The 13,459-nt window shown below is 40.8% G+C and overlaps 2 long non-coding RNA genes across 2 annotated transcripts in view; one reads left to right on the top strand and one right to left on the bottom strand.

Moving 5' to 3' along the window:
• LOC125317173 overlaps nucleotides 1-13,459 on the top strand; it is a 37,926-nt gene that overhangs the window by 19,561 nt on the left and 4,906 nt on the right. The window contains exon 2 of the long non-coding RNA XR_007199957.1: nucleotides 6,608-6,949. This is a non-coding gene — a long non-coding RNA (uncharacterized LOC125317173). The remainder of the gene's footprint in view (nucleotides 1-6,607; nucleotides 6,950-13,459) is intronic.
• Nucleotides 2,091-13,244, bottom strand: LOC125317172. Its single transcript, XR_007199956.1, has 5 exons — nucleotides 13,103-13,244; nucleotides 6,778-6,890; nucleotides 5,549-5,704; nucleotides 3,067-3,219; nucleotides 2,091-2,545 (listed from the first exon to the last, which is right to left on the bottom strand). It is a non-coding gene; the product is annotated as an uncharacterized LOC125317172 (long non-coding RNA).

Here is a 13,459-nt window from a genome sequence, read left to right as displayed (position 1 = left end):
TCATAGCATTACCACCTCAGGTCTCAGTGAAGCTGGGGAGACAGTGCTCTTTGGTGAATTGCATTTGGTGCAGGCATTGAAACATGCAGGGGGGCTAAACCAAGACAACAGTATCCCCATCCACCTGAAGGCAATAAAAACCATGCAGAAAGGTGAACATTCTGGAAAACCACCGGAGTCTGATATAAGGCATATTGCAATGGTAAAGTGCATGCTATGCTTTGCTTAAAAAGCGGGAATTTACATGTGATTGTCTAATTTGTACTTTTAAATTTGAACCAGTGTTTTGAGTACTCTCCACTCCCATCATTTAAGACTCATCCCTTTTAAATACAGTAATATGCCCTTAGCCATAGATTAAACCAACTTTCTTGACTGCCTGAAAATCAGAAGTGTAATAAACCAAATAATTTCTTAGATTATAATTACTGTGTGTATAACAGAGAACTCAGTGAGTTGAAGATCATCACACAAATAAGTAGAAAGAGACAATCTCCATACACATGTCATCTTCATTTAAGAAAAGGAAATCTAAACTACACTAGAGGTCACTGCAGTTGAACCTTAGAAAGTCTGAACTGCTGAATTAATTTACAGGAAGTTCAGGAAAACAAATGTAGACTGCTGTATTCACCCTTACCTGTTATTTCAATTTTCCTCCTGTTTAGGTAGGGAAAAACAAAGGAAAAATCAGTTCACCTCTTGCAGACATATTATTGTCTGACAATATTTCAAAAGCTGTGCAGGCTGGTAATATCTACATGAAGGAGAGCAAAATTTAAAACCAGTCATTATAGTCCCAGGCTAGAACTTCCTTTCCTGAGAGACAACAAAGGATAGGCACAAAGGGCCCCTAGATGACTGAATAAACACTGCTCTGCAGTTCCTCATGACTATAACTCTTTTGTTGTGTATTACTGTGGTCATGCTTATTTTTTCCATGGTGCCCAGGAGGCCTAAGCAAGGGAGGCCTAAGCAAATCCTATCCTGCACCTCTAAACAGCTGCTCGGAAAGACAATTCCAGTTCCAGAGAGCTTACTGAGAAGAGATTGTCTTTGTAAGATGAGTAAGGATGTTTTCAATAGTGAAGGGTAAGCATACTCAAATATACCCTCACCAATACACTATTTTTCAACTCTAAAAGATGTTTTCCAGGTAAATAAAGAAACATGTATATTCAAATCAATATAGGGAGCCACGAGCGTCTATCTCCTGCTTCTGAAAATTCAACTCTATGAACATGGAAGTGGAAAACAACAGCTGGGAGGGAGGGAATTTGGAGTACAAATGAACACCAGACCCAGCTGTAGATTTGCATTCTTTGACATCTGGTGCTGAGTAGACACTGGGGAATTCTGTGACAACATGAGATTTTTTGCATCTGTCAGCTAAATCTAGCAATACTCTTTGGGACAGTTGCATGGATGAGGTAGATCTCAGAGAACTGTTTTAAGCCAGAACAAAATAGAAGAAGAAGACTATATCTGATTTGGACCCTCAATTCACAGAGCTGGCAGGTTGCATGAATTGAAATCACACATCTGTTCTCCTAGAATGTGCAAGATAGCTTCCATAAAATACCAACAGGTTTGATTTCAGGAGTGCTGTGATTTGGGGCCACTAAAACCTTTTGGTGCATAATGAAAGGGGTTAAGAGTGTGTGCGTGTGTGTGTCCACATGTATGTGGGGAATTCAATTAAAGGACAGACCTATATAGCTTAAAGAATGGACTTTCAACACTTCTCTTTTACAACAAGATTATTTGAATATCATACTAAATCCAGATACTCAAGGAAGAGTTGTGACCATATGAAGCAATTCCCTGATCTGAAGTAATCCTGCCCTTACCTTTGTACTTTTGCCTCATTCCAGTACAGCTGATCCTTTTTTTCTGAGATGAGAAAAAGTCTTGTGCCTTATGCCAAACCAGTTTGTGGTTTACATGCAAACAAAGGAGTGAGAGTTTGAGCATCAAAGACATTTCACATTATACATTGTAAATCCTCATGTGCCCTCTTTGTCATTGACATTATATAGTGTTTGACACTACACATTGTAAAACATCATTGCCAAATGAAATCAGATGACTAATTCATGGAATTTTACTTTAATCTGTGCTTCACAGTAATTGCCATTCTTAAGAAGGCAGCTACTTAATTTAACGTGATTCTTCTTTGTATGCCACCAGGATAAACACAGACCTCATATGAAAGCATTTAACCTCCCTTCCTCATAACTCTGGATAACCAGGGCTGGGTGTAGACAGGCCAGATCGTGGTGCTGTGAAGTCTGTGACTGTGACCTTTCCACCTCAGACATCTGAGAGCACACAGTGCAGCAGTGCTAATGAAAGTGCCCTTTCTCAATGAACTCCTGCTTCACAGTCCCTGCCATGGTATATTGCATAATCTGAGATGATGTAAAAATGATCCGCAGTGCAGAAGATGAAATAAGTCTTCTTCCTTCCTTCCTTCCTCATCTTCCTCTCAGATAGGCTGCTTGAATTGCTTTTGTTTTGGGATGACCCTTGTTCCAAGTGATTTCTGCACCGAAAGGAAAGCAAAGAGCTTTTTACAGCTGCTGCTTGTAGATCATGACTCTTCAGATATAAATCAACAGGACCATTTTTATGCTGTTGTCTAGTCCCCATTATCTGCAAAAACTAATCAAATTTAAGCCATTTTCAGATACAGTGATTGAACAAGTTATTGTGTTAGAATGTTGTTTTTTTAATGACAAGTGCCATTGTGCTATTGTCATGAATATACGAAGAAATACCCTGAACTGCTTTAGCTCCCAGTTGTCTCTCTGCAAAGCAATCTTTGTGCTACACATGGGGGGGCAAATGTTTCTGTAATACAGACCCCAACTCCTTTAATTACAGGTTATTATGCTGTGAAGGAAAAAAAGCGACTAAAGCTCTTAAATACCATATTAATAACAGCTATAAATGTAGATATTACCTTAGCAGTGCTGTAATAGAGTCTGGTATGCTGAATAAAAGTCCAAAATTTTCTAAAACTATGCTGCTGTAACTATGAAAGAGACACAGGTGGGAGCTTACCAGGAGAAAATAGGCTTGGTTGACAACTTGTGGCTGACAAATGTTAAAACCCAATTTCTGAGAAATTCTTGGTTGGTTATAAATCGGGCATGAGAGAAACTTTGCTCCCTTGAGACAACTGCCAAGTTTTTGCTCTGGATATAGATGCAGTTCCTTAAAAACAGAATGTATTTACAGCCTGTAAGATACCTGCTATTTTTAATAATGATTCACAACAAGCTAACAATGGAATTTTTTGTTTGTATTAGAAAGTGGTGGTATGTCTGCGTGGTTTTTGTGTGTCCATGCATGTGAATGTAACCCTTGCACATACTATGCAACCTGTGGAGGGCCACTATAGGTGGTATTCAAGTTATGCAATTAATTAAGTCCAGGCCACCCTAAGGCACAAGTCCCAGGGCGTGCACACATCAACCTTTCTAAAACTGGACCACTAGTTTACAGCACTGACACGCCTAAGCAAGAGACTGACATTAACCTCGTGCTAGATTTAAATCATTCCAGGCAATCTGTTTTGAATTTCCAAATGTGCCGTACCGTTCTAATGAGTTAATTCACTTGGTATCCATTTCCTCCTGTCAGCTGCTTTTGGAAAATAAATTGTGCATTGTTATCTTAGCCTTGTCTATCCTGTTAATGGTTTAGGAAATGCAGCTGAAGATTATCTGGAGTTTTCTATGGCAGAGGTTGACCTGTGACAATGGGATGATCAATCACATCTTGAAGGAGTCAGAAACTGTGAAATCCTTATTCATTTTGTTTTCTGTCTTCAGTATAGTTCTTTAAAAAATTGTTTTCCACCGTTTGTGCAGAGGGGTAAAAACAAAAGTGTCCAGAATTTTTGAAAAACATCCATTTCAGTGTTTAAATGTCATCCATCCAATGAGGGTGGATATAGCAATACACTACAAATTCCACATTTCCCAGCAGTATATTAGAAGTCTTCTCTGTTGCCTTCTTGTTCGGTGTTAGTGATTATATTGACCATACCCTGATGTTTTTTGGTGTTTCGTGATGCTTTCTTAGGCTAAGTGTGAGTGGGGATGGATGTAGTGCTCTCACCCCACAGTGTCTTTCAACACTGGACTCACAAGAGAGCGTTGTCCAGCAGGACCCTGGTGTTGCCCAAATGCTCATCTCCTTCAGCTCAATGGCGCAGCCTTCACCTGTCAAATCCTGTCCCCGGCTTCCCAACATGTGTTAAAGATGGCAGTACTTGTATCCTCTAATTCATTCTGGTGAGAGACGCTACTTTTAACTGGTCCTCCTTGAGTTTAGAAAACAAAGCTACCCAAAGTGTCTCTGATTCCTGTTGAAGAGCTGGAAAAACTTCCACAAGAGACAATTCCTGTCTATTAATCTATTTTGGCAGCAGTATCCTTCCCTGCTCTTTCCAATCCTACCACCACTTCCAAAACCTCACAGTTTTTCTTTACACACCTTCCTCAGTTTCCTAGCAAGCATTTCAAATCTGCTCTTCTATGATTATTCCAGCAACTAATTTTTAGAAATGCTTAGATATCTTTGCTCCCTGGTGTTCTGGCTGTGTTGCTCATGTCAGCTTTCGGCACTGTGCTGTGTGTTAACCCCACTGCGGCACACGGTGCAGCGTTACTCGTGCCCACACTCTCCCTTCTCTCCAACCACAATTAGATCATCTCAAAATATCTGTACTGCTCAGAGGCTCTAGATCTGATGTGAAGGTTCATAGATTAATTTAGCACAAGTAGTTTACCTTGGGATTTAAACAAGCTACTATTTTAACAGCCCTGAATCTTTTTGGCTGTCCCTGTGCTGAAGTCCTATGCTTCCCATAGGGTCTGTGGGAATAAAAAGTGTATAAAAAGAAAAAGAAGCACAAAATTCTTAGCCTTTCAGCCCTTCATTTCCCTGTGACTTTCAGACAGTTCTGACTTGCACACTGGAGAGACTCAGAGTTATTTTTTTACAAGAAACAGATTGAATGCGCAGGTTTTCATTGATCTCAGTGCAAGTGAAGTTCACCTCTCTGAAGAATCCCCAAAGAGTCTAACACATGGTGCTAGGAATAGTCAGGACCTTGTACTTGAGTCTGTTTTCTCCTGCACTTCCCCTCTCCTCAGCAGGTGGTGGAAAGACCTCTTTATTTTCCCTCATTACGCTTTTCATTGCTGCAAATGGCTTTGACCATTTTAGCCTTACTTTAACTTAAGCCACCAAAGTGGAGCCCTGAGTTGCTCTTTAATCCTGAGCTGAGTGGGAACAGAAGCTGCTTACACAGTAGTGAGGAAATCCATTCTCTGAGAAGGAATTCTCTACAGCCTCACATGGCATTGCCTGAGAACAATCCTCACCAGCACTGATGTGATGCACAAATCTGAGCTGGGCCAAATAACTTGCATCCTGTGCACATCTGAATTTCCATTTTCTCAGAGTGTTTCTGAGTGAGCATAAAAATCCCCTCCCCTGGAGGTGCTGGTGATTCTTGGGTGGCTCTCTGTACCTTGTGTGGCCTGAATGTGCCTGGCTTTTTGCTGGTGTCTGTGGATAGCTCATTCTTCCCTTGGTGCTGAAGAGCTGCAGCTGTGCATCTGCAAGATACTCCAGGGAGAAATGGACCACAGTTTGATGTTCATAAATAGCCTCTCCAATCCAACATCTGTGAAAGAAAATGCTGTCAATGCTTCTATTTCAATTTTATCCTTAATTAAAAAAAATTGTAATAATAATAAAAAATGTCCTGTATTCTCTGTAACAAAAGTTGGTGAAGTTCCAGTGGAGTCTGTGCAATTGCATCAAATATGCCAGCAGAAAATTTGGCCCATGAAGGGAAAAGAAGTCTCAATAATGTTATACTCTCAACAGGAATATTTATTTTTCTTATTGCCAAAAGATCATTTTCTCTGTTCAGAACTCCGACTGCATTTTTTGCTATCAAGAATATGGCTTTTAAATAGAAAAATAAAGAGTAAACTATGATAATTTACAATATTACTTTAGCCTTAATTTTCAAGTGAAAACATTACCAAACTAAATTTCAGATAGCGTTTTATTATGTGCAAACCACTGTTGATATAATAACTTCTATTTTAGGTTGCTAGCAAAGAAAAGAACAATGTGACCCATTTAAAAACTGGTTCACAGAAAAATATTAGTAAGCCATTTATCATTTCTATTTAATTTTGGTGATAAGCACCTTTTGATAGAAACATTTCTTTGTTACAAAACTAACAGTAGCATAGGACGTATTTGACCATAACACATGTGCTTTGCAATGGTACTGAGAAATGGACTTTCTGTTTGTTGCCAGTTGTTTGGAAAAGAAATAAAAAAAAGAGAAAATGCTCACCTTTGAATTCTTCGGTAGATGGAACCTGTTTTTTGAAATCTCTGATTAAAAGGCAAATCAAACTCACAGAGCTGGACTGCTGCAATGGCTGGATGCAGCCTGACAAAAGCAATCCAAGAGGTCTCTAGAGTGCATTGGCATAGAGGACCATAATGCAAAAATAATATTACAAAATTTCTGGTAATGATAATAATACAAACATTTCTGATACAGGTGACCAAGGAGGTGAAGAGATGAGATGCTCTGCAGGACCTGATTTTCACAAACGAGATCTTGTTGGGAATGTGAATGCCAGGAGCAGATGTGGCCACCATGGAGTTCAGGATCCTGAGAGAAGACAGCAATTTAACAACCCTGGACATTAGGAAAGCAAACAATGAGACCTGCTTGGAAGTATCCCACGTGACAGCATCTTGCAGAAGAGAGGAGGAGTTCAGGAAGGCTGACTGATTTTCAAGGATCACCTCTTCCAGACTCAAGAGTTGTTGATCCCCACCTGCAGGAAGTAAAACAAAGGTGGGAGGAGGCCTGCATGGATGAACAGGAAGCTCAAAGGTAAAAAAGAAACATTCAAGAGGTGGAAGTAGAGTTAGGTCATACGGGAGGAATATAGAGACACTGACCAAGCATGCAGGGATCAGGTTGGTAAAGTCAAAGCCTGCTTGGAGTTGAATCTAGCTAGAAATAGATAAGGGCAAAAAGGGAGGTTTCTGCAGGTACATCAGCAGCAAAAGGAAGACTGGGGAAAATGTAGGCTCACTGTTGAATGGGACAGGTGACCTGGTGACAGAGGAGACAGGAAAGACCAATGTGCTCTTTTCTCTTTGTCTCCACTGGTAAAACCAACCTCCAGGGATCTCAGGTCCCTGAGACACACAAAAACATCTGGAATAAGCAAGAATTGCCATTGTTGGAGAAGGACCAGATTAGGGGACACTTACACAGCTGGAATGAACACAAGTCCATGGGACCTAATAGGATGCAACCACAAGTCTTGAGGGAGCTAATGTCACTGCAAGACCTTTCTTGAAATGCCATCAGGGAAGGGTCCTGAGGACTGGAAGAAAGCCAGTGTCACTCCTTTCTTTGAGAAGGAACTACAGGTCAGTTGGAGCTGAGTTTAGCAAAAGTTATCTTATCTTGAATTTAGCAAAGTTTTTGACACTGGCTACTGTGACATCCTTCCTGGTAAATCGATGTACAGACTAGATAACAGGAGCGAGTTGGACTGAAAATTGCCTGAACTGCTGGGCTGAAAGCACTGTGATCAGTTACACAAAGTCTACCTGGAGACCACTCACCAGAGGTGTACACTGGAGATTGATATTGGGGCCAAAAGTGTTTAACATATTCATAAGTTACCTTATGAGAGTGGGACAGTGCTCCCTCAGCGAGTTTACAGATGATAGAAAAATGGAACATGTGGCTGCCACACCAAATGTTTACACCAAATGTGGAGAAACATGCTGAACAGAAACCTCTTGAAGTTCAAAAAAGAGAAATGCCAAGTCAAAGGAACCCATAGAACTGCAGGTACCCATAAAAGCTGTGGGGTCAACCAGCTGAAAAGCAGCTTTAATACAAAGGACTTTCTGGGCTTCATTAGGAAGAGAGTTGCCAGAAACTCAAAGGTGGTGAACCTGCCCCTCCACCCAGTGCTGCTGAGTCTACATGTGGAGTTTTGTGTCCTGTTCTGGGCTGCCCAAGATGAGAGGTGTTGAGCTAATGAAGAGAGTCCAGTGCAGGGCCAAGAAAATGGTTAAGGAACTGGAGTGTCTCTCCTAACAGGAAAGGCTGAGATAGTTGGGGTGATTGAGCCATGAGATCAGAAAGCTCAGAGGGGATATCGTCCATGTGAATAAATACCTGATGGAGGTGAGTGAAAAGGATGGAGTCAGGATCTTTTCAGTGGTGCCTAATGACAGGACAAGGGTCAACGGAACAAATGAAACACAGGAAATTCTGCTTAAATGTAAGAAAAACAATAATTTCTGTGACAGCAGTTGAACACTGGCACAGGTTTCCCAGAGAGGTGGTGGATTCTCCATCCTTGGAGATATTCAAAACCCAGTGAGACATGGCCTTGAAAATCTGCTTTAAGCTGACCCTACCTTGAGCAGGGAGTTAGGACTAGTTGGTTTCTAGAGCTACTTTCCAATCTCAGCCATTCTGTGGAACTATTGCTTATATAATAAATCAAAAAGTGTTGGCTGTGTAGGAAGCCCCATGTCACAGTCTGGATGTAATCATGCTCTTCTGCTGCTAGTAAGTTCTGCTAGAAAGAATTCATGTATAAACCTGCAGGGTGCAAGTGCATGTAGGATCCTGACATCCAGGGAGACAGCGGGGATCTTTTGGCACCTGATTCTGGGGTAGATGCAGGATGCTTTGCCGCTCCTCACCAGCTGCATTCCTTAGAGGCTGGGCTTTCCCATCCCCAGGTAGGGAGCACAGTGAGCATGACAACCTTGCTCCATCAGTCTGCTGGAGAGGAGGAGCGAGCTGCTGGTGGGGAGCAGCTAGGGAGCACTGGCACTGGGGCACCTGAGGAGCCCTTCTCTCAAGGAGAACCTGCAGCTGATTTTTCCAGCCTACTTTCTAGACCTTTTGTGCTGATCTCACAAAGCACAAAGGGAATAGAGCAGGGCTGGGAATATGTGTGAAAAAATATCTCCCCCAGTCTTTTAAATACTGAAGAGAAGGAGTATGTAACAGCATGACTTTTGTACCAATTCCATAGAGATACAACCACTTGGAAAGCAGTTTTTTCATTGTTTAGGAAAACTAATTTTCTGCCCTGCTTTGAATTAGACAAAGTAATTTTATTTTCTCTCCAAGTTCCTATTATTGTTATGACTATTATCAGCAATGAATTATTTTGAACACCAAGCATTAGAAGAAAGCTATATATTTTTTTTACATCATCCTTTTAATAGTAAATTTTGGCCTAGACCACTTACTCTGTTTAGGATTAATGCATTCATGAGCCTTAGTTTCAGTAGCTATGAAGAAAAGACATTTTAAAGCAAATTGAGGTAGCTGATATCTTCTCTAATGCATTTTTAATGTATGAGACATTGTAAGGACCAGAAAAGCATTCTGTGCTCTGCAATACAATTTGACACCTAGAAAAAAAACAAACAAAAAACCAATAAAAAAGAAAGTAAGATAAAAACAAGCTAACAGAACATATGGGAGAGTGAAAGATACAGCCATGCTATTAGTGTCCAGTTAGCTAATTTTATTGGTATTTCCAGCATATGAAAGATGAATGTGATAACTGGTGGGGGTATGATGATGTTGTGATATTAATAAGAATGTAATTCCATAAGAGGTTGTCTTCTGATTTATAGCTAATAATGTTACTGAAATGAGGCTAATGAAGGCAATCAATCCTATATAATACATTTTTGTAAATCTGATTCTCAAAGCATTTCTGATAGAAAGAGGATAGATTTGTCTTCTAGCAGCAATCCCTGCTGACATGAGAGCTCCCACTGAAATCAACTGACAAGCAGACAGGGGAGTAAATAAACCTCTGCAGATGCACTTCTGCTCTGCCTTGCTTCTGTAGTTCCTCTCTCATGACAATGTCCTTAGAGTCACATTTTCTGTAAGAAAACTGCTCCGGTGCATCTGGAGCGCAGTCTCAGACCTCACTGCTCTACTCATGAACTCTGCCTGCTCTGAAAGTTGCCTTTGCTCTTGCTGGCTTGGGTACAGATCACAGAGACCTTTGCTGTGCTATGCCAGTCTCTCCAGACATTTAGGTATTTATGCAATTAGCTGGTCTACGCTGCTTGGTTTTACTGGTATTATTATACTAAAGGAAGGCAAGCTTCATTGTATTTACCCATTTTGTAGGAACACTGCAGACTGCAGAGCATCTTTTCCCACCCCAGCCTCCTTTCCTCTAAGCAACTGAAATCAGCTTCAGTGAGATTTAACAGATCCCTGAAAATATACAGACACTTATTCCCCTCTTTGTCCCCTTCCTTGTCTGTTTCATTACCCATTTTCTTTGGAAAGGATGAATTGATTTATAATCTGTATCTTTATATCATTTGGAAGAACACCTTTTCTTCAGAGAAATGTCATGGGATATATTTAAAATTACAGAAATTCTAGAAATCTGGCAGTACTTTGCTTTGCTTGAAGTACAGACTCATAGTTCTCCTTATAAGGGGATGTCTACAATGAAATTACTCATCTTGTGAAAAATTTTGTGATGTTAAAGTGTGACCTCTGTTCTGGGTAGACTGTGAAGAGAAGCTCCCACACACATTTATCTCCTCAAGCCCAACACCTTCCTCTTCAGGATTCTGGAAATGGACATTATAGCAGAGGTTTCTGTCCCTGTCACCATTTAAGTCAATGGCAATTAACTTTTCGATGTCAGTGAGGCAGGATAAAATCTTGTGTAAACAGCCAGCACTCACATCTTTCCTCATCTCAAGAACCTTGCTGACATCTGACTTAACACCTTACACACCCACCTCACCCAAATACTTAAGTAGGCACAGATATGTGACAGCAAGGAGGTATCATGGTGAAGAAAAGGATGTGAATTTAAGGTTGGATTAAAGGTGTAGTGCTATAGACAAGATCATACCATCTATTTTTCTGTGCAAGTGAATATCTCCATTCAAAGCACCTGTTGAGGCAAGCAGCATGAGGTACAGAAGATTACAGGCAAAAATATATTTGAACCATCAGATGCTCGGAAGAACTGAAGTCTTATCTGAGCTTGGTGAGAAGAACATGAGAAATGACACAGACTGGAGAAACACCAGGAACACAGCAAGCAAGGGAATGGCTACTGATTTCAAAAGAAAAACAGCTGATTATATTTTGTCAGAAAAGGAAAGATTTTAGTCCTGACTGGTTTTTTGTGTTTGAGGTTACTTATGAAAACCACTTAGCACAGAGCAAATTAGATCCTGGCTTGTGTGTAAATTCATTAATGTTTCACTTAACTGTTCTAATGCCATTAGAGTGCCCCATGTCACATGTGTTGTGTCTATGAATGCTCTCTTTGTCTCCCTGCATAGCAAGGAAGGTGAAAGGCACTGGAATTGAACTGATTCTTCAGGCCAAGAATCTTTGCAATCATAAATAAAGTAAGTCCCTTCAGCTTAACATTCATTGCCTCCTTTCTCATTTACAAACAGATGTCAGCACAAGGAGAAGGCAGGTGCAGAGTGCCTCTTTCAGCTGCTTTTGAAGGAAAGCAGGAAGTGAATAAGTCACAGGGAGCTGTGTTGTTTGGATCTTTAGAAAGCATTTATAGCTTCTAGATACGTTACTGCTAATGAGGGTGTGAGATGCCAGCTCTTTGGAAGTTACAGCATGCACTGTTGCACTGTCATCAACTCTGATGGATGCAGTGTGCATGGGAATATAATTTAAACATGAGGATATTGGGAATGATTTAAGTTACCACAGAAAGTACTTAAGAAAAAAATGTCTAATACTAGAAAAAATGTCTGGCATAGTTGAATGCTATATAAACTACAAAATTTCTTATAATCTGAGAACCCCCAAATGGATGCTCTCCATAAATTGCAGCACTGTCTGAAACTGCATATAAATACCCTGAATAGTAGCTGTAAAATATTACAATTTACAACAGCCAGACTCCTGAACCTAACGAAGGCCACAAACTGATAGTTGGCAATGATATTATTGCTGTTAAAGCCAGCAGCAGCGTAGTCTGAGAGCATACTATGGGTGTGTGGTGAGAATCTGGCTACTGCCATTTTCCCCCTTAGGCAAACCAACTTCCCCACAAAATAGTGTCCTTTTTCAATGAGGGCAAGATCAGACGTGATATGTTCCATAGTCTCTACGAGACACCAGACTGAGGTGAGTAGAAAGGAATAAGTAGCCCTATAGCCTCTCTCTCCTCTCTTTCCACATCTATCAAGTCTGATGTGGGTGGAAACACGCTATTCTTTGTAAGGAGCTGGCACAATTTGCCCTCATTAGCAAAGCATGCCTACTTTTTTTTTGCCACTTTTGCTGTACCTCATTTGAAACACCACACTGCAGGGATTTTGCACAGTGCCTAGGATTTTAACTATGAAAGGAGTTTACAAGAAAAACGCCTGCAGCTTCCTGGGCTTGATGCACTGCACTGCATTGTCTACTGTGGATTTCACTTTCCCCGTGACACTGAAAAAGCACTGCCATGGAACAACTTGCTTTGATGCCCTAAGCTAGCAAAGAAGTTCTGTGATAAACAAGCTTTTAATCATGCAGGCCTTCTACTAAGTGCTAGTGTAAACAGTCCAGGAAAACTCCCAAGAAGCTATAAATGATGCCTTGTGACCTGAAAAGTATCTTCTGCCTCCCTGAATTCTAAGGAGGGATCTGCCAAAACAAAAAATGTGCCAGGACTCACAAGGAGCCTGCCCTTTCATGTGATAAGGTCTCTATGGAGAGAACTGTAGTGTAATCAAAGTACGTAAGTAGCCAAATCTCAGCATCAGATTTTCAGGAAAAAGCCCTGCTGGCTCCTTCCTTCCATATGACACCAGTCCACGTGTGTCACACAGAACAGCTGGTGATGAGCCATCTTCTGCATGAAGGGAATACCCAGCACTTAAATGTATGTTAACATACCCAATACAGGGTTTTTCAGTGCCAAAATGAACAGTCTGGGAAGCAGCACACGAATGTAAGTAACAGAGGACCTTTTCTGCTTACCTGAAAGTCATCTTGTTGCCTGAAATCTTCACAGTATCCTGGAGTATTGCACTGTCTCCTGGAGCTACTCCTCTGTTCCTTTTCCAGATGAAGAGGCTGAGCTTATCTGCTTTGCTGATGCAGATTCAACAAAGCACAGTATGCTATGAACTAACTCCCTTCCTGTGGAACAAACATTAGGAAGCAGCTGAAGACTCCTGTGTTTCAACGTAAACCAGCAAATGCCTGTTTTCAGATTCTTAAACAGGAGGGTGAAGACTGTGAAATACAAAATCCAATTGCAAGAATAAAAAGCCTGATATCAAACTCTTCTTTTTAATGAATAAATGTTCTCTGATGCCTTCCCCCCTGCCCTTT

Source organism: Corvus hawaiiensis, chromosome 26 (assembly GCF_020740725.1).
Source record: "Corvus hawaiiensis isolate bCorHaw1 chromosome 26, bCorHaw1.pri.cur, whole genome shotgun sequence".
In the NCBI taxonomy this organism is placed as follows: domain Eukaryota; kingdom Metazoa; phylum Chordata; class Aves; order Passeriformes; family Corvidae; genus Corvus; species Corvus hawaiiensis.
Note: the sequence above shows the minus strand (reverse complement) of the source record. Positions and strands in the feature narration are given on the sequence as shown.